Source organism: Tursiops truncatus, chromosome 9 (assembly GCF_011762595.2).
Source record: "Tursiops truncatus isolate mTurTru1 chromosome 9, mTurTru1.mat.Y, whole genome shotgun sequence".
Lineage (NCBI taxonomy): Eukaryota > Metazoa > Chordata > Mammalia > Artiodactyla > Delphinidae > Tursiops > Tursiops truncatus.
This window is the reverse complement of record NC_047042.1, coordinates 26,402,772-26,423,850: the sequence shown is the minus strand read 5'-3', so window position 1 is coordinate 26,423,850 and position 21,079 is coordinate 26,402,772. Positions and strand designations below refer to the sequence as shown.

Here is a 21,079-nt window from a genome sequence, read left to right as displayed (position 1 = left end):
TGTTTTTCTATTCTTTTGAGAATTACTCTTTCTTTGCAAATAACTCTCAGATAAAGTTATAATGTATGGATGATGTATGGAAGTAAATTGACAGAAAATCAATAACTTCCTCATCGAGAACTGGTGGCTTAAATTCTCAATTCACTAATGAAAATTATTCCTATTTCATTTTGACTAATGTCTATAAAACATATTTTTCTTGATGTTTGCCTCAGTTAAGATGCTTTAAGTTTCAAGGAACAGAAAACACAACCAACAGTGGGTTAGCAATAAGAAGGTTATTATCTCACATCTAAGGAAGACACCAGTTCTGTGATGACATCAGAGATCCTGTCCATCATTTCTTATGCTTATTGGCTTTTTTTTGAATTTTATTTATTTTTTTATACAGCAGGTTCTTATTAGTTATCCATTTTATACATATTAGTGTATATATGTCAATCCCAATCTCTCAATTCATCCCAACACCACCACCCCCTTCCCCGCCACTTTCCCCCCTTGGTGTCCATATGTTTGTTCTCTACATCTGTGTTTCTACTGTTGTCCTGCAAACCGGTTCATCTGTACCATTTTTCTAGGTTCCACATGTATGTGTTAATATATGATATTTGTTTTTTTCTTTCTGACTTACTTCACTCTGTATGACAGTCTCTAGATCCATCCACGTCTCTACAAATGACCCAATTTTGTTCCTTTTATGGCTGAGTAATATTCCACTGTATATATGTACCACATCTTCTTTATCCATTCGTCTGTCGATGGGCATTTAGGTTGCTTCCATGTCCTAGCTATTGTAAATAGTGCTGCAATGAACATTGGGGTGCATGTGTCTTTTTGAATTATGGTTTTCTCAGGGTATATGCCCAGTAGTGGGATTGCTGCGTCATATGATAGTTCTATTTTTAGTTTTTTAAGGAATGTCCATACTGTTCTCCATGGCGGCTGTATCAATTTACATTCCCACCAACAGGGCAAGAGGGTTCCCTGTTCTCCACACCCTCTCCAGCATTTGTTGTTTGTAGATTTTCTGATGATGGCCATTCTAACTGGTCTGAGGTGATACCTCATTGTAGTTTTGATTTGCATTTCTCTAATCATTAGTGATGTTGAGCAGCTTTTCATGTGCTTCTTGGCCATCTGTATGTCTTCTTTGGGGAAATGTCTATTTAGGTCTTCTGCCCATTTTTTGATTGGGTCATTTGTTTTTTTAATATTGAGCTGTCATATGCTTATTTTGATATGTTAACTTCTATCCTTAGGCTGATTCCTTTCAGGGCCACAACATGTCATTGCAGGCATCACAGGTAGACAGCAAAGTCCAAAGAAAAAGAAGACTTTTCATTTCCATGCAGCTGTTTTATGAGCAAGAAAATCCCTTCCTTGTCCCTTGTTTTCATTGGACAAAACTACATCGTACACCTTTGACAAAGTCAGTCTTTGGCTAGGGAAAGGGAATTACCGCATGGGCTCAGACAAATCAATATCCCACTTTTTAGCTCTTCTGTGCACACATGGCAACAGTGATTGTGAACACTCAGACAAAATAGGAGCTCTACCAGCAAGGAAGAGTACAGTGCCTTCTGTTAGGCCACCTAATGTTTCCAGTAGTCATCAAACATGTTAATGCACTAGACTTTGCCAGTGAATCTACTCATCCTCATTAGGCAAATCTGGATGCAGTATTTAGTACCTCTGTCTGAACATCTATTTAACATAGAAAAATGTCTAGAATGATACACAGCAACCTTGAGTAACTCTAGGGAACAGAATAGGGAATGCAAGGGGAGACTACTTTCAGTTTTTAATTTATGTGCTTCTGTGGTGTTTGATTTTTTACAGTAAGGATTTGTTATTAATCTTTTATTTTAAAAACGAAATTGTTTTTCCTAATTGTATAGTAAATTACAAAATGATTGCATTAAAAAGAAATATTGTTTCTGCAACTTTAAAAAAGCATTATAAAACATGTAGTGCAGGGAGCAGGCAATTATGTACTGATCTGAGGAAACCGTTTCTCAAGATGCGAGGAGTTCATCACTGGACATGCTGTACCGAAGTTAGTTTGGTATTTAAGAAAAGTCTTAACATGAAACAAGGTTTTTAGATCAAGCTTAAACTGTTGAGCCAGTTGAAACCCAGAATTTTTTGAGTAGCCAGATCTCTACTAAGCAATAAAGTAGCCACTAAACACATGCAGTTATGCATTTGCAGTGTGGCTAGTCTAAATTGAGATGTGCTATAAGTGTAAAATAGATAACTCCTTTTTTAAAAAATTAATTTATTTATTTTTGGTTGCATTGGGTCTTCGTTGCTGCATGCGGGCTTTCTCTGTCTGCGGTGAGCGAGTCTACTCTTTGTTGTGGTGTGTGGGTTTCTCATTGCAGTGGCTTTCTTGTTGTGGAGCACCGGCTCTAGGCGTGTGGACTTCAGTAGTTGTGGCGTGCAGGCTCTAGAGCGCAGGCTCAGTAGTCGTGCACGGGTTTAGTTAGTCGATCTGTGGCATGTGGGATCTTCCCAGGCAGGGCTCGAACCTGTGTCCCCTGCCTTGGCAGGCGGATTCTTAACCACTGCGCCACCAGGGAAGTCCCGATACTCCTTTTCAATAAATATAAAATTTGTCATTAAATTTTATTTTGATTACATATTGAAATACTACTTTAGATATATTTGGTTAATAAAAATATGTTACTAAAATTATTTTCATCTGATACTTATTTACTTTTTTAAAAATGTAGCTTATAAAAGATGTGAAGTTACATATGTGGTGCACATCTGTGGCTCACATTATATTTCTATTGTACAGCACAGGTCTAGATGTCCCATGCGGAGGGCCAATTAGGTTCCAGTTGTCTGAAAGCTAAGCAGCCTCATGTAAAGGCCAGTACTTGAATGTGCTGGGAATGAAGTGAAATTTACCAAACTCCCATCTTTAAGTCTCTCAGGAACAAGAGCAATTTTTAATATCATAGATAATTATAATTTATATATATATAATATAGGCAGAATCTCAATAAATAATTATCTTAGGTGGGAAAGAAACTCACACTGAAGAAACAAGAGAGGAGTATAAAACAAATAAGCCTGCTTACTTGTTAAAAGTCTCAGGAAAGGAATAGTGTTGAGAGTAAGAGAAAACCTTGCCAATCAGATTATCTTCTGGACTAGGTATAATAACAACTGGGTAAAACTACAATTAACTTGAGAAAATGATCATTGGTAGAGCCAGTGAAGTACCTTGAGGGCTGAGGATGGATGCACTTGATTCTGACTTGATGATGGAATTGAACACGGAAGTGAAGAGGGTTTCTACCCTTCTTTGCGACTCACACACCTCAGTTCAGTGAGCTGCGAAAGATGAGAAGTGAGGGAGGCATCCTTTTTGGAAGGTTCCAGGGTTGTCACCACAGAGACAGGAGCTTGTCAGCCTCTGTTGGGAGCATCTGAGGAGCAGGGTGCTACAGTTGTAAGATCCCCTAGCAGCTTTAGGAAGTAGCCATGGGGATTTGGGGATGAGATTTCCAGAGATTACACTAGTGGGGCTGTAACTAAGATTGCCTGTTTCTTTGTTTCTTATTATCGTGACCTTTGTTTACTTTTCATGCTAATGTGATCTAAGGCAAATGTGGACTATTTAGAACATTCAGAAACGAGATGAAGTCATTAAAGACCACTAAGATAGAGGGAAAAGGGTCTAACACCTTTAAACTTTAAGCTATTAGCAAATGCATCTATAATAATTGTGTGACTTTTGTCATCTCCTTCACTAGCTTCGAATACTAATAAGTGACATTGCATTAATATTCAAGTTAATTAGTAGAGACGCTTCACATTAGATGAGCATCAGTGTCTTCACCTAGAAAGAGAAATACCTGGCTGCTTTTAAACGGCAGTTTCTTAATGATCATCTGCCCAGGCATTTAACTACAGAGGTTTTCACAATGCTTATGTTTTTATTTTTCTTATTTTTTTAAAATATCTTTACTGGAGTATAATTGCTTTACAATGTTGTGTTAGTTTCTGCTGTACAACAAAATGAATCAGTTATATGTACACATATATCCCCATATCCCCTCCCTCTTGAGTCTCGCTCCCACCATCCCTATCCCACCCATCTAGGTCGTTGTTAATAAACATTTTTTGAGCTTCTTTAATGTATGAGAATCAATTATTATACCAGTATAGACACTGAGTGACTTTTAACATTAAAAATAAGTTAGTAAAGGGCTACTAGTATAAATATTGTCAGTTTCTCGCCAAATATAATTAACGTATATAAAAATCAATAATAACTGAAGTATAAAAAGTTGTGAAAACATAGAAGTTGCTGCTTAGAGCTGTATTTAAATATTTTAATTACATAAGTAATTCTCAAATAATCTGTTTGGGTTAAAAAAGTCATATAACACAGATACATATTTTATAACACATTTTCATCTCCACTCCTTTTATATAATCATTATCTTAAAAAATTCTGTAGTATACTTTCAAACTTTTTCCTACATAATCTTATGTATTTACAATATGCCATTTATAATTATGTACACATGCATATATATTTACATGACCATGTATGCACAAGTTTTTATATGTGTATGTGTGGTTTTTAGCTGTTTTCTACATAAATGGGCTCATACCATAAAATAATAGACTATTTGGGAACTTGATTTTTAATCAACAGTATATCTGGGATTCTTCCCCTATCAGCATATCTCGATCTACCTTATTCTTTTAAAGGGCTGCTTAGATTTTTATAGTATGGATAAACCATAGTAAATAAAGTAAAATAATTTTCAATAAAATTGAAGAAAGCAAATTGCTTTATTTATGAGAATAAACTATATTTTTTTAGTCTAGAGTATGTGAGCTTCCAAGGGTTTCATATGTGAGATGCCCTGTATTATCATCTGCATTTACATATAAGGAAACCATGTCCAGAGAGCGTAAGAAACATACCGCAGTTCAAACAGTAAATTGCGTGCCGATGTCCTGTATTTGACAGCCTCCCATTTGTGTCAGCAATGTGTGAATACATTTGACTGAATTAAGGATGGTATAAAAGAAGAGATTTTTGAGCTGAATATGTAGTTGTGATGAAGCAGTATTTCTGATTAAGGAAAAACACACAAGTAAATACCTAATGGAGGGAGTTCCCTGGTGGCCTAGTGGTTAGGATTCTGGCCTTCCACTGCCGGAGCTCAGGTTGGATCCCTGGTGGGGGAACTGAGATCCCACAAGCCACGTGGAGCAGCCAAAAAAAAAAAAATACCTAATAGATATTATGGAATATAGGTTGTGATTGGTATTAAAATAAAATTGAATCATGCATGAATCCTTAAGTGACTATGACAACATGGTAGCAATTACCCAACATATGTGCAGCTACATTGCTTGGATAAATTGCCATTTTAGTGGCAAGTATATATATATATATATATATGTATATGTATACATACATATATATAAATCTATTTAAATGATCTGCATTCCTTTTGCAAAGGATCGAACTCAACAAATTTTTATTGAAAATTATAATGAATTCTTCTTAATTCCCTATGATTAATATCTAAAGACACACTTTAGAGCCATGAAGCCCCCCCAAAGGGGTAGGATATGTATCTCCACAGTCCTTTCCCTTCCTGTCTGCTAAAAAGATTCTGAGTCTGCTAGGTCGGCTCCTGGTCCTTTGCTAAGCTTAATCGGGGTAATGGTTAGAAAAAAAGTAGATACCAGGAGTGGTAGATTAAATTGGAAAGGACAGCTTTATTTCTGGAAGAGAAAAGTAATAAATTCATGAAGGAAAGAGAAGAATGTTTTTATTATTTTTTATTTATTTATTTATTTATTTTGCGTTACGGGGGCCTCTCACTGTTGTGGCCTCTCCCGCTGCGGAGCACAGGCTCCGGACGCGCAGGCTCAGCGGCCATGGCTCACGGGCCCAGCCGCTCGGCAGCATGTGGCATCTTTCCGGACCGGGGCACGAACCCGTGTCCCCTGCATCGGCAGGCGTACTTTCAACCACTGCGCCACCAGGGAAGCCCGAGAAGACAGTTTTTAAATTCTTGGAGAAAAGACTGAAATTTTTGTGGGCAGCTTCTGTGTAAATGAGATGGGAAGATGGGGAGGGTTTTTTGCTGTACATTATGGGTGGGATCTCTCTTTACCATTTAGAAAAGATTTTAGTATAGATTGGTAAACTTTTTATGATTTTTCAAATACGAACTTAAAGTGATTAAAGAATAATTTGAAAAATAGATTGAATTTGCCCCAAAGTATTTAGCATGCTGTGTACGGGTGTATTAAATTGAACAAAACATCTTGAATAAACAAACAAGAAGAAATAGCAAGAACAGAAACAGAAAGTATTGGAAAGAGAAATACAAATGCATGAGAAGCCATAAAATATAAGAAACACCAGGCTGAGGAGTGTCAGTTGGGAGTTAATTTTTAAATACTTCAACATGAAGGAAAAGGGCACATGATGAAAACTGAATTGTAAGAGAGTGAATCTTTGAGCAGGGTACAGGATAGATGTAACTGAAGAGAAATGGAAACCATATAAGAATGTACTACCATGGAACAGGCATGATTAATTAATAAAGGGTTAACTTTCCTACAGGCATTATTAAATGCTAACACTTTAAGATAACATGGATATAACTGAATTTCTGACCTAACCTAAATGTATTAATTTCTGACCTAACCTAAATTATTAATTTACTAACATTTCCTGTGAGAAATATTAAATGTAACGTAGAATTCAAAATATTATATGTAAAATGGGATTAGTAGTATATCCTAATGTATTTTTGAGTCAGATACTGCAAATATCTGATTATAAGATGTTACAAAGATATTATAAGATATTACAAATATCTGATTACAGATATCTAAATACAAGAATGAGTGATCCACATGGTTCATAGTACATCAGGAATTTATTTCCTGTAAACCTCAATGCCATGATATTGGTATATAGAAAAACTTTTGAAACTTAGATTCAGCAAAGTATACATTAATAAAAACCTTTTTCATCATAATTTAAATAAGATTATAGCTAACACTTATTGGACACTTACTATATTCCATGAATTTAATAAATTCAAAGTAAGTTGCAGTATTAACTCATTTAATCCTCAAACAACTCTTAGTTACTGTTACTGGCATTTTCGAGAAAACTGAGACATGCATAAGTTAAGTAATGTTGCCCAACTTTTCACTGGTGGATACAACATTTGAATCCTGGAAATCTGGTGCAAGAACTTGTACTCTTAACCACTGCTTACCATTGCCTCACATAGCAGTTCATCTAAGCTATATTTAAAAGCCACAGCAAAGTTCATTTTTAAGGGAAAGCAATCACTCTTCAAAGGCATAACTTTTAAAACCAATTTGATGACTTTCAAGTGAAAGGCTTCCACCCACATAATTACTTCTGTGCTTTACAAAGAATAAAGGGACATTTATTGTCCATACCACATAAAAAGGGCTGTTTGTCAGATCTACAACACCTTGTTCCAATCTAATTTGTCTTCCGTATATTCTTCCTATGTATACATAGTGAATGAACTGAAAATTAAGCTTGCTTTAATTTTCAAGAGACACGGCCTGATAATCCATAATATATTTCTTTTTTAATTGAAGTATAGTTAATTTACAATGTTGTGTTAGTTTCAAGTATACAGCAAAGCGATTCAGTTCCATATATATAAATGGAACTGAATATATATATATATATATATGTTAATCCCCAACTCCTAATTTATCTCCCGCACAACCCCTGCTGCTGCCACTATCCCCTTTGGTAAGCATAAGTTTGTTTTCTATGTCTGTGTGTTTGAGTTTTGTACATAGATTCATTTGTTTCATTTTTTTAGATTCCACATATAAGTGATATCATATATTTGCCTTTGTCTGACTTCACTAATGTGGCAGTCTCTAGGTCCATCCATGTTGCTGCAAATGGCAATAATTCCTTTTTATGGCTGAGTAATATCCCATTGTGTGTATATGTGTGTGTGTATATATATATCTATATACATACATATATATATATATATATATATATATATATATATTCGGCACATCTTCTGTATCCATTCATCTGTTCATGGGCATTTAGGTTGTTTCCATGCCTTGGCTATTGTAAATAGTGCAGCAGTGAACATTGAGGTCATTGAGGTGCATGTATGTTTTTAAATTAGAGTTTTCTCTGGATATATGCCCAGGAGTGGGATTGCTGGATCATATGGTAACTCTATTTTTAGTTTTTTAAGGAACCTTTATAGTGTTTTCCACAGTGGCTGCACCAATTTACATTCCCACCAACAGTGTAGGAGGGTTCCTTTTTCTCCACACCCTCCCCAGCATATCCATAATATATTTCTTATAAGCCTCCAATTACTTCAAGCCTCAAAGTTAAGATTCTGTTAACTTGAAAGAGGTGAGAAACATATACAATTTATTTATTTATATAATTTATTTTATTTATATAATTTATTTACAAGAAATCACTTGACATAAGATTTATTATATGTTTGTACTGTTGACATTTGCTTCATGGATCATATTCTGCAGAAAGTTCTTCAGTTTCTGTTTGGTAAACTTTAGAAAGGATTCACAGAGAAACAGTAAACTTTAAGAACATTAGTATCCAATTCTTCCTAGATGTACATCTATTCTAACTTTTCTTTCATAGCCTTCAATGTACAAAATGCAGAAATATGGCTGTTCTGATAAGAATGACCAGCAAAGAAGAAACTTCAGCAAAGAAGTTTCCTTTGCTGAAAGAAATAAGGAAACTGTGTATTTTTCATTTGCTTTTTTTTTCTGTCTTTATTCTTACTATGACCCTTTAACTTGAATATAGCAATTTCAGAGCTCAAGGAAACCTGGAGTCTGTATTTATATTGTTGACTGTAGAGGTTATTTCCTTTGCTGGAGGATGGTGGGTAATGACAGACTGCACATAAGAAAACGGAAACCTGTAGATTTTTATTATAATGTTTGGAAGAAGATAAGTTTACTTAAAACAACTTCTATTATAGTCTCTTCATTGGCTTGCTCTTGGTCTTCAAAGATAGGATCTTACTGATTAAAATAGCTTTCCAAATCTCTTTGGCTGTTTCAAAGTCATATAAACCTGAAACATTATATCAATATAATAGTTAGAAAGGACCTTCAAGATTCTTCAAATTTGAGATTATATCTCTTTTGGCAGTCCCAAACCCTTCTGAGATCTGATGAAATTTATGCACGTTCTCCTTAGAAGAAAGTATATTTAACTATAACTGTAACATTTGCATGCTTGGCAGGAATTCAGGACTCTGCAGGTGCCCCACAAGGCCCACTAATATCAGATTCACAACTTCTAACCTGGCCCAGTGCCACTGTTTTTTACACATATAATAAAAATGATTTGACAAGATGAAGATGATGACATGGGGATATGTGCTCAGCTACGTGCATTTCTCTCTCTATTTGCATATGCATGTGCAGTGGTATATTTGCTTTTTGTAATATATGTTAAGCTGAATTTAAGAAATCCAATCTCTGCCTTCATTTACACATGGCCTTTTCTTCTTCTCTCCATGTGTCACTTACAAGAGAACACTTGTCATTGCATTTAAGGTCCATGAGAATGATCTCGTATGTTTTTGGGAATGCCATTCGACTCACTATAGTTATTGTTATTGATCATATGTTAGGCAAGTGGTATTATATATATGATTTCTTTTGATTTCACCAAAATTCTGTGAAGTAGGTAGAAGGGTACTTACTACCAATGAGGAACTGGAGACCCACAGAAGTTAACATTCCAGACTTCGAACAGCTTAGTTAGTGGTGGAGTTCTTGCTTGGCCTATATTCTCACTGCTGAAGGCTTTTAAGGAGGACTCAGTTACCCAGAGTAAATCAGAACAAACAAATAAAAGTCCTTAAAGACCTCTTGGACTTTGTGATTTAATGAAATAGAAAATATATGAACACAAATAGCTGAGATACAAAATAGAAGGTACATAGAGTGAAGAGAAATATATATAAATTTTTAAGGGTTTAATCAGAGGGAGCTGATTACCCGGTCATTTATCAGTTTGTGGTGTCTTAATACCCTAATATGATGAGGCTGATTATAATGTCTCATGTGACAGTCTGTCTCATTATTTTAATACTCATATATGCAAATTTATGCTGCCTTACTTAATGAGCACTCAATCCTTCATCTATTCAATATTTATGGAGTACCAGAAAATTGTGTTATACACTTAAGATGTAATGGTTAAAAAAGAAAACAAAAACAAATGTTGTCTCTGTCCCAATATACATGCAAGTGGGAAAGACAGACATCAATGGAAAGGCAAATATATAAACTGGTTGTTAATACTAGTGAATGCAAGGAAAGAAATGGGAATCTCTGTTAGAGCATACTGGATGGGATCCTAGCTCAGGTGGGATGGTGAGGGAAGACCTCTCTGTGAATGGGGCATTGCTGCTGAGCTGTAAGCACAGAGAAGCACTTACCTATGATAAGAGCAAAGAAAGAGCATTGTAGACTGAGGGAACAACATATTCAAATCACCCAAGACCAGAGAATGTTTAGCATCTTCAAAGAACTGAAAACAATGATTAGTAATAGGAGTATAACATACTTAGAAATAGGCAGGGGTCAGGAGATGCAGACTCCTGCACAAGGGAAACAAATAAGGATTTTTTTCATGGGTGTTTTGGGAAAACACTACGGGGATTAAGGAGGGAAATGACATAACTGAGTTGCTTTGGGAATGATTGCTTCTGCCCTTCTATGGAGCATGGACTGGAGAGGGGCAAGAATGGAGGAGGAGGGGCCAGTGAAGAGGCTTGGAGAAATTAAAAATTCTCTTTCAGTGTTCAGAGTTCACTTGAATGATGGCCTGTCTCTGATATTATGAAGAGTACATTGTACTTTAAAAAAAAAGTTTTTATGTATAGTCAATAGTACTGTGTGTGTGTGTGTGTGTGTGTGTGTATATATATACACATATATAATCAATTATTTGGTACCAATTACCTTGTAGTATGTAAATGTTGAATATTATATATATATGTATATATATATATACACACACATATGGTAGCCATATTTGTTTCATTGTTATATAAAGGAGAAAATTTATCTAAAAATAATTTATCTCAGGAAGAGATTTGATAGCAGTCTCTTCTTTGGAGCATTTGGCTATCCAAATAAAAATTTATCATTAATAAATAGTGATCCTTATTTACCTGTCTGTACTGCTATGCAACTTTGCTTTCACTTGAACGCTTGATAGAGGTGTGACCGTCTACAGAGCAGAATGATTACTGGTTGTCAGACCTTCATTCAGCCAATGGGGAAAGGAGATATATTATCTTATTGTCTAGATTTTCATGTGGACATGAACAATCTGAAAAGAGAATTGTACTAATTTGTGTCTTAGGAAAACTCTAAATGCAGTTAGTTTCCAATTCTATTTTTCCTTATGAGTCCAGACTTCTAATTGTGATTTTTTTTTAAACAGGGATAATACAATTCTTTTTTCCTTGTACATATGAGAAAAATACTTGCACTTGTGACTTCAATAGAAAGCAATATTCTCTCCATGACTCAGAAGTCAAGGGTTGGTATAGAGCTATGACCCCTCATTAGACCTGCCTTAAACACTTTAGTAGTCTTAAGATGTGTGATTCTATTTCTTCTCATAGCACATGGAGAGGAATAATGTTGGTATTTTGCAGTTAATTCAGTTACTTTCTACTAGTGAAAATAGTAACAGGATTTCCTGTTGCTAAGTCAAGTCCCCCAACCATTACCCTTGATTGGCATTGTAGACAAAACTTCTTGTGAATGAAATAAAAACATTCCCAATTCATTTCTACCTATACACTCTGAAAAACTGTTTTACATGGGGTTTTAGTTTAGTTTCTAATACTCTGACTTCAGTAGCAGTTTAATGAGTAATTGGTCAGCTAATAGCTTTCATCAAATTCCAGATTTTAATTATCACTTACTGTGATATGCGTTGCGTGTCATTTTATGCCATATTTGTTTTAGATTTAATCTACTCATGTTTGCAAAATTTCTTTTCCATGGTGCAAAATTCAATTTATTAAATTGAAAATATTAAAAATAGTAGTTTGAAATTTTAGTTTTAAAAACACTCTACAGGTTAAACAAATAAACATACCCTAAAACCAAAATAAAACAGTATTTCTAGTTTAAAACCCAGTGGTACTATTATTCACTAAGAGAGGTCCTTCAAACAGGAAAATTGATAGAATTCACTTCCCTCTTTTTGAAACATGGACGTTTAAGTTACAAGAAAAATAATTCAAGGTCCAGGCCTGTAGTTGTTACTATGAGTAATGTAGTAGTCTGCTACAGTAGACTGTGTGGAACATTTTTTAAAAGTTTGGAATCTTTAATGGTGAAATAATACTCAATGGTAGGGACTTAGAAAATATGTGTTGATTTTTATTTTTAAAGGCATTTGAGGAGTTAAGAACCTTAGCCATGATATGGATCCTTGAAAGATGCTGAATCTTGTGAAGTTTTAGATCTTAATTCCAGTTACCGTATAGAATGACTTTAGCATTCTGATATTACTTTTGAAGGGCTAGGATAATAAATCAGTTTCAGGGTAGACATGTACAAGGCTTAATTTATGAAACTTTAAACTATTTAACATTAACTTTGTTCTTAAAATACAAATTCATCTAGGGAATGTAATAAACTATGCAATAATAAAGATCTGATATTATTTTGACATGAAATTCAACATATTCATAAGTACAAGGATCAAGAATTAAAAATAAAATTCTTGGTAACAGTATTCATTGAACGAACATTCACAGTATTTAGTGCCTCACGTTTGCTTGGAACGGGAGTTAAAAACTTAAAATAATATAGGCTTTGCCTTCAAGGGAAAGAGGAGAGGGTTATATAAATTGACAATTATAGTTCAGTGGCATAAATACTAAAATAGAGAGGATTAAGGAAGTCTAGAAAAGAAACTTATCAAATTGAAGTGTTAACGAAGGCCTCCCTGAGATAATTCATGAACTGTGTTTGATATAAGAGTTGGAGTTAGTTATGTGGATGAGAGTTGAGTGCAAGACAGGTGGCAATCATTCAGTTAGTAAGATACAACCACAAAATGATCATAGTCTAAATGGAGGAAGGACCAGTGAAGGTGAAGTGGAAGGGATGCACATGATAGATAGTAAATGGATAGAACATACAGGATTTGATGAGAAAATGGAAATGAGAGAGCTGATTGAAAGGAAGGCGTCTGGAATGATTCAACTTGAGGCTACAATATTAACTAAAATGAAGGTGCTAGTAAGGGTGAATTCACCTTTGACCACATTATGTACTTTGCAGTAGAGGTGATTAGTGTAAGGAGAATAAATTTGAGAACAGTCAAGAAATTGTGGAATTTGTTGAGCAGTCAAGAAATTTTCTACTTTAAAAATAGGAAATAGAGAGATTAGAATATTCTGCCTATTTGTAATTATTCCTGTTGAGTTTTAGGAAGAATTTTGGATAAAGGACTTAAGATGTCATCAAGGTCATCCTTTTACCTAAGTCAAAATTTTTGTTGTTGCTGTGCCTTTTTTTTTTTTTAACGGAATTCACTCATAGAACTAAATTGATTGTTGTTTAGGCAGGGTAGAGTGTGCTTTGGTTAACTAAAGTGGACAAAAGCAAGAATCTTTATTATGTTCCTAAGAATGACTCATTCCTTCAGTGAGTTCATTCATTGTTAGTCTTCCAGAAACAAATTTAACAAGCCAGATTTATGGACTAGTCTTAGGTACTTTTCTAGCTAGACAATCTTTAACTGGCTATGGTAAATGTGAATTAAGAAAGGAAAAATGTAACTGCGGTGTTGAAACTTGTTCCTAGGGTTTTTATCCAAATTTACTTTATATTTCTATACAAAGTGGTAAATTATACAAACCATTTTGCATTGACCCAGAATTTTTATTAACAGTTTCTTTTTCCATATTTCTTAGCATATACCAATGGTATACAAATGATATTTAGAAATATCTGCCGGTGTAGTGGGCCAGTTTTAATCACAACCTGATTTACACTAATCTATGTCAAAATATACTGTACAGTTGTGCAACTCTAAATTCTATTTATTTGTCTATATTACAAATGATAGACTGATTTCTTTAAACTTTTTCTAAGATATTTTTAATTTCAAATTTGAATATGAAAATTGGTAATTTTTTAAAGAATACTCAAAATTGTTCTGCTAATCCAAACTGAGATTATCACACTAAAGCAATTAAAACATATGAGTAGATTGTATTTACATAGTTTATTATATAATACACAATTTATGCATATAAGCAATAGCTTTTAGTTTCTTTCAAAACAATCTCTGTCCTATTAAAGTATCATTAAATAATGTCATTCAACTATGAAAAGTAAAAATCTAACAAAACTTCTATCCAATTCAACATATATTTGCAAACAGTTAAATTACATGATAGGATAAATTGTATTAGATCTTTTAGGATCTATTTGTCTTAATAAAACATAGCCAAACTTAGCTGCTTATATATTAAATACTACAATATGAGTAGTTATTAACTGAATTTCTATACACTTCTAATTAATTCAAATAATGGTACTAATTGATTCCATAACTTCTGTGACTTATTATTCAAGGACTTAACAAAGCTCACAAGTCTAAAGGGCCGATATTTGAATAAGCTGTCTTTTATTATGACTACATTTAATCAAATTTAGGCATAATATATTTTTATTCTGAAGTCATCTGCTTTTTATTATAGTGAGTCCTTCGTTTCTAGGTCTTCTCTTTTTAGTTATAACTGATTCTACTATGAGAGGAAGTTTGTTTTGGAATAGTCATGGAAGAAAATAAATAGTCTCTAAGTTCATCTTAATAATTACTTTTTTGTTTGTTTTATACATTGCCATGAATGTTTAAAACAGTTTTCTGTGTTGAATGGTACCTTTTAATAGTCCCCGCTATGGATTCTATCTTTTAATAACTGTAACAGTAGAAAAGGTAATTGGCGTAGCAATATTACATGATATAACCATTAAACCAAATTTAATATTAGAAACTTAAAAAAATTTTGGGGGAATGTGTGAAGCATTTTTATTATTTTATTGCAGCATTTTCTTATGAGAAAGCTGTCATAGTCATAACGGGATGCAAACAATGTTCTTTCACAGAAACTTAGAAAGGTAGAAAGTATGAGGTAATATCCTTTGCCTTACATGTGCCAACATTATGAGTTAATACTTAGATATTTTTCACATTCTGGCAGCTATTAAATTACACATGTTCCTCAGAATGTGTATTTTAGGTTTCTTTATTTAAAAATAAAAAAGAGTAATATAAAAATTGAGATTAAAATTTTATATGGAGACATTTTTGCTATGTCCTTACTGCTTGTTAAGATGCAAATGCTGTAAGATTATTTACACTTAAAATAAATATGAAAGAATAACAGAATATTACATTATTTTCAAACTTCTGAATTGAGATTTGTTTCTTCCAACTATATTTTAATTTCAAAAATTCCCTTTTTCTCTCCTAGGGCAAATTTTCCTCTATTCTCATTTTAAACTGTCTATCATCTACCACAGGCCTCTAGAATTAAAATAAGTGGATAATCTGCCAGCACTTTATTTCAATTTCATCTAGTTTTTGTATATTAGAATATTATAAGGATTTAACTCATTTAGGCAAAGCATTACTTATCTGTGTATCACATTACAGTGATTCCCCCTACCTGTAAAACAAATGCGGTACTGATTAAATGGCTACCTGTGAGACATATATCAGTTCATAACTACTAGGACATTTCTTGGACATTGCATTATCCCCTATTTTTCTTTAAATTTTTTTTGCGGCACGCGGACCTCTCACTGCTGTGGCCTCTCCCGTTGCAGAGCACGGGCTCCGGACGCGCAGGCTCAGCGGCCATGGCTCACGGGCCCAGCCGCTCCGCGGCATGTGGGATCTTCCCGGACCGGGGCACGAACCCGTGTCCCCTGCATCGGCAGGCGGACTCTCAACCACTGCGCCACCAGGGAAGCCCGTCCCCTGGTATTTTTTGAACAACGTCTTAAATCTTGGCAAGTTACTGATATCCTATTGTTCAAATTCTAACGTCAGTGAAAGTTGTAGTGAGTATGGCAAATACAAGCTAAACAACAAAAGGCTGTCATACAACACAGGGTTTTTAAAACTTTCCTCATGTTTTGGTCCTTTTGGACGAAAGGAGCTGTATATTCTTCCAATGTCTATTAATTTATCTTTTTTATTCTTCATTTTTTTGAGTTCTGTATAAAATATGTCTCAACTCTTGTTAGAGACTAAGGGCAGGGTAGTGGCATCCTATCTATCTATCTGTCTCATCTATCTAATCTGCTATCCATATATATCTATCATTACATGTTGATACACATGTTCATGTATAAATTTTAATATAAATATTTTAAAATTTAGATCTAACTCTTCGGTGGTTTGAATAGTGATTAGGTGCATAATGTATATAAGTGAGGTGAATATAAAACATTGCATAAGTGAGAAAATGTTAAATCCAATTTATAGGTTTTAACATGATATAAAACAAATATAACTATCATGGAAATTATTTAGAATTTAATGATGATGACTATTAAATATAGATCAGTCATGTTCTTTCAGCATAATACATTTTACACATTCATCTGAGAGATTAAAAACACAGATTTATATGGCAAATTCACTTATAGAAAAAGACCGCTAATTAGAAACTCCTTGGTAAGTTTTAGCATTTCATGGTTATCTATTCTGTGACATTTTCCTCTTGTTGTTTAGAAACAGAACCTAATTTTTAGCTGGGCTTAATGTTACCTATTTTAAAGCCTGCATTTCCTATCTCCCTTATAATTTATATACTCTTTACTCAACATTTACATACATCGGAAATTTTCCAATAAAATTTTTTAAATATTAAGTGTCAAAACTCGATAGATTAACTTCTGAAGAGTGCTCATGTAAATTAAAGAATAAATGACCAAGGCGTCTAGCATATGCGAATAAAAATTTTTTGTTATTTATTAAGACGCTGGCTATGAGAAACAAACCTTTAGTTGATTATCATTCGTATAATAATTCTTACAATGAAATTTATTTTTATGCATATCGTCAATAGATTTATATCCTTATATATATTCCAGTTCATATTCTTCAGTAGTAATGTGACATCATTCACTTGAAGTTATCTTTTCTGTGTGAACTAATATAACGATACACTGAAGCTCTGCAGTTGGATAAATACTTAACCACGCAAGTGCTTAACTACATGGATAAAGCTTTCTTTGTAATGCTGTAAATAGGTGAGGTTATCTAGTTGTTTATGGGTTTAATGAAATCACACTCTGCAGATTATAGCATGTATCCTTGTTCTTCCATTAAGGATTTATAAATTGGTACTTTCCCCTATAAATACAAGGGAAAATGTTAAAATAGCTCTCCTTTTTCTATTATTCTGAGGGTAGAAAAATCAGAGAGGAGATGGTATATATCTTTGGTGTTCAGAAAGGAATTGACCCACAGCTTACAGTAACATTTAATTATCACTGAGAGCACACTCTGTGCAGTTTCAGAGAGCTATGAGCCCAAGGGCTGACATAAAAATAAAAGAAATCAAATAGTTTTGCATGAGAGTTTTTTATCTTAAAACTCAAAAAGAGTAGAGCACAGAAATATGAGTAAAATGTCAGGCATATCAGAAATCACTTTCGATAAATACTTGTTGAATTTATAGTGGAACCAAATAAAACTTTATCGAGTACATATGTAAGTAAAATCAATCAATAATATTTATATTATTAAGTACTAATAAAAATGACTATTTTTACTTTGTCTCTAAATGGTACATATATTTAAGATATCATAATCCATCGAATACAATGCTAGATCTGATCTTTGGTTTGATTGTTTCTTGTAAGCAAGTGATAAAATTGTGATCTATTTCTATCCAAAGAAAAATTTAAGATATTGCATCCGTGCTGCCCCTCTCCTCCAACTAGGGATAGGAGGGGAGGTGTGTACTGTTACTTCTAGCTTTTTAGCAAGGTGGTCTTTTAGGGTAAAAGCAAACCTACAATGAATCAGACCTATTAAACAAATGCACATTTCAAAGAGAAGTGAAATAGTAACCTATTCTGAAGCCAGCAACTAAAATGAAATACCAAGTGGAAAAGTGTTTTTTTTCTCTCAGCACAAGCTACTGTTTCCTCATTTCTGTTTATTGTTCCCTGCATCAGTTGGCTTTTGCCACTTTTGCCACCACTCTAAAACTTAATGACTTAAAACAGTCCAGTTTCTTTTGTTCACAGTTTTGTGGTTGGAATGAGCAGGATCTCTCCTGGGCTCTATCATGGGTCTGTGGCTAGTTGCCAGGCTGTCTGGCCGTGGATGATCTAGAATGGCCTCACACATATCTGGCTATTGGCAGATGGTTGGCTAATGGGCTGTTGGCTGAGGCTCCTCACTTCTCTACGTGGCCTCTCATTCTCCAGCAGATTAGCACAGACTTGTTCCCTTGGTCTAAGGTTTCCAAGCACAGCATGAGAGAGGAAGTCTCAGTAGGCAAACTCTGTTGAAGTCTCCGCTTATATAGTGTTGACACTTATCTCATTGGCTAGAGAGAGTCACGTGGCGCAACACAGGTTTACATGGGTGAGGGTTATCCAGTGATGCAGATGCAGGGAAGGGAGTTAATTACTGACATTTTGCTAGCAATCTCCCTCACTCTCTTTTTTTTTTAACTTTTTTTTCTTTTCTTTTTTTTTCCCCAAAGTATGGATCTCCTTCTCATTGTATGTATTATGGTCTCTCTTTCATTTGGAGACTCTCTTTTATTTCTTTTCCATGGGAGAGATTCCTATCCCATATCCCTATCCTTTCCATTTTCTTTTATTCTTTCTCTCTTTTCCTAAGGGTGAAAAATTAAGTTAAATTTTATTTTCCCACTTTATTAAGTAAAAGTTTTTGACTAATATCAAATTAGAAAAATAGGATTATATCCTTTTCTGTAGCTTTGTTCTTAAATCCTAAATAGTGCTGGGAACAAACTTGAGATCTCTTTCAGGCAGAAAAAGGCCTGAATGTTGAAAATTCTACACTGAATCATGCAAGTCCCTAAGGATTTGGTTTGCATTTCTATTTAGTAAAGAAATGGGAAGAGGAGTCAAGGTTAATATTTGAAGATCAAGCTGCAGTCCTAGTACTTACATATAAAAACATGAGCATTGATCAGAGGCAGGAGAACTTGTAGCTCTAAAATTTACAATCTTAGCCCATTTTTAAAGCCTATTTAAAACCTTACAATTGCTTTTTTTTTAACATGGCTTCCAGGAGCCAGTAATGAAACTGATTAGAGCTATTTTTTATTATTTTTTTCACCTTTCACATTTCCTTTTTTTTTTTTTTTAGTTTTTACAGCTTTATTGAAAAATAATTGACATACACCATTGAATAAGTTTAAGGTATACAGCATGATGGTTTGATTTACATATATTATAAAATGATTACCACAATAAGTTTAGTTCTCATCCATCACCTCATATAAGAGCTATTTTTAAAATCATCTTATTTTATAAAATGCTAAAGGAAACAATATTACACAAGATTAAAATATTTCTCTGATAAAAATAAGAACCCAAGAAAAGTGGAGTATCTGATATATAATAAAACAACTATTTTTATTACTTCCACAATTTAAAAGGATAACATTAATGTATACATTTCTTTATTTATGATGAACTAGTTACTCAAAGAGGAAAGATAAGAAAGCCAAAACAAAAGACATTAAATAAGTTGAACTCCCTAATTTTGAAGGTTATATTTAATTACAGAGGTCACAGAAAATTACAAATATATGCTCATTATTTATGCTTAAGTCAAAATATCTTTATCTTCCTCTTATTTTTAGAACTGATCAGACAATTTCAGAATGGTGATAGCAACCAACTAGATTTCCCCCCTTCATTCCCAGAATGTTGATTTTTGCCAGAAAATATCAATTTTTCCTGTGACAAAATTTGTCTTAAGACAAATTAATCATTTGTGTATGTGTCCATACACTTTGTGTTATGAATTTTAATTATGTTAAATATAGTAGTCTGTAAAAGTATGAATTTGACTAATTTAAGGGTATCTAAAAAAAAATGCTTGAAGACTGAATAAAAATTGACAATGACATTCTTCTTCAATGTAAGAGTCTTATAGAAACCAATTCTGAGCAGTCCCTACAATTTTGAAAACAATTCTAAAAATAAAATAGCTAACATTTATTGAGTGTCTATTTTGTACTCAGGATGTGTCATCCCTAGTTGTCACAATATTGCCTGTATTCCTCTAAAAATAAGGTTGTTGAGAGCTAGAAGTCAACTTGCCTTGTATCACATAACTATAAAGTGTTGGAACCAAAATTAGAAGAGTCCAAAGTTAATGTTCCAAAATTTTTCTCTATCTCATAGTTTCTTACAGAGCTCAGTTTTGGCTGCTTGACACTCAAAAGCCAATAATCAAAAGGCAAGTGTCAGTAGAAAGGAAAGATGCTTTAATCAGAAAAGCCGGCAATCTGGAGAGAGGGTGGACTTATGTCCTGAGACCAACTCTGAAGATTCTGCTCAGCCATGACAGTTTTTAAAGGGAAAAGGGGGGAAAGAATCTCTGTGAATCATCAAGGCTGAAGGTTGGGTTCTGCATCATTCTCCATTGCCTGCAGACTAGCTGATTCCCTTCAGATGTTACCTTCCCCATGTGATCTGCCTGCAGGATTGGTAAGGGGGCTGTTGTGGGTAAAGAGCTAGTCATTGTTTAACTATTTAATTCTTCATTCTTACTTCTTTTAATCTAGGAAAAGAATCAACAGGTTAGATAAGGCATGGTGTGCATTTGGGAGGGCATAAGTCAGGAATTAGGATAAATTGCCTAGTGATCTTATTGGGTTCTTTCAAGGTTAAAGGGTGACAGAAATGGGCAAACACGAAAAGGACAAAAGAGCTGCTTTCAAGTTTA

The 21,079-nt window shown here is 34.0% G+C and overlaps 1 protein-coding gene across 1 annotated transcript in view; it reads left to right on the top strand.

The window, feature by feature from the left end:
- The window catches only part of SEMA3E (semaphorin 3E), a 256,505-nt gene that overhangs the window by 42,424 nt on the left and 193,002 nt on the right, over window positions 1-21,079 (top strand). The gene's annotated exons all lie outside the window — the stretch shown is intronic.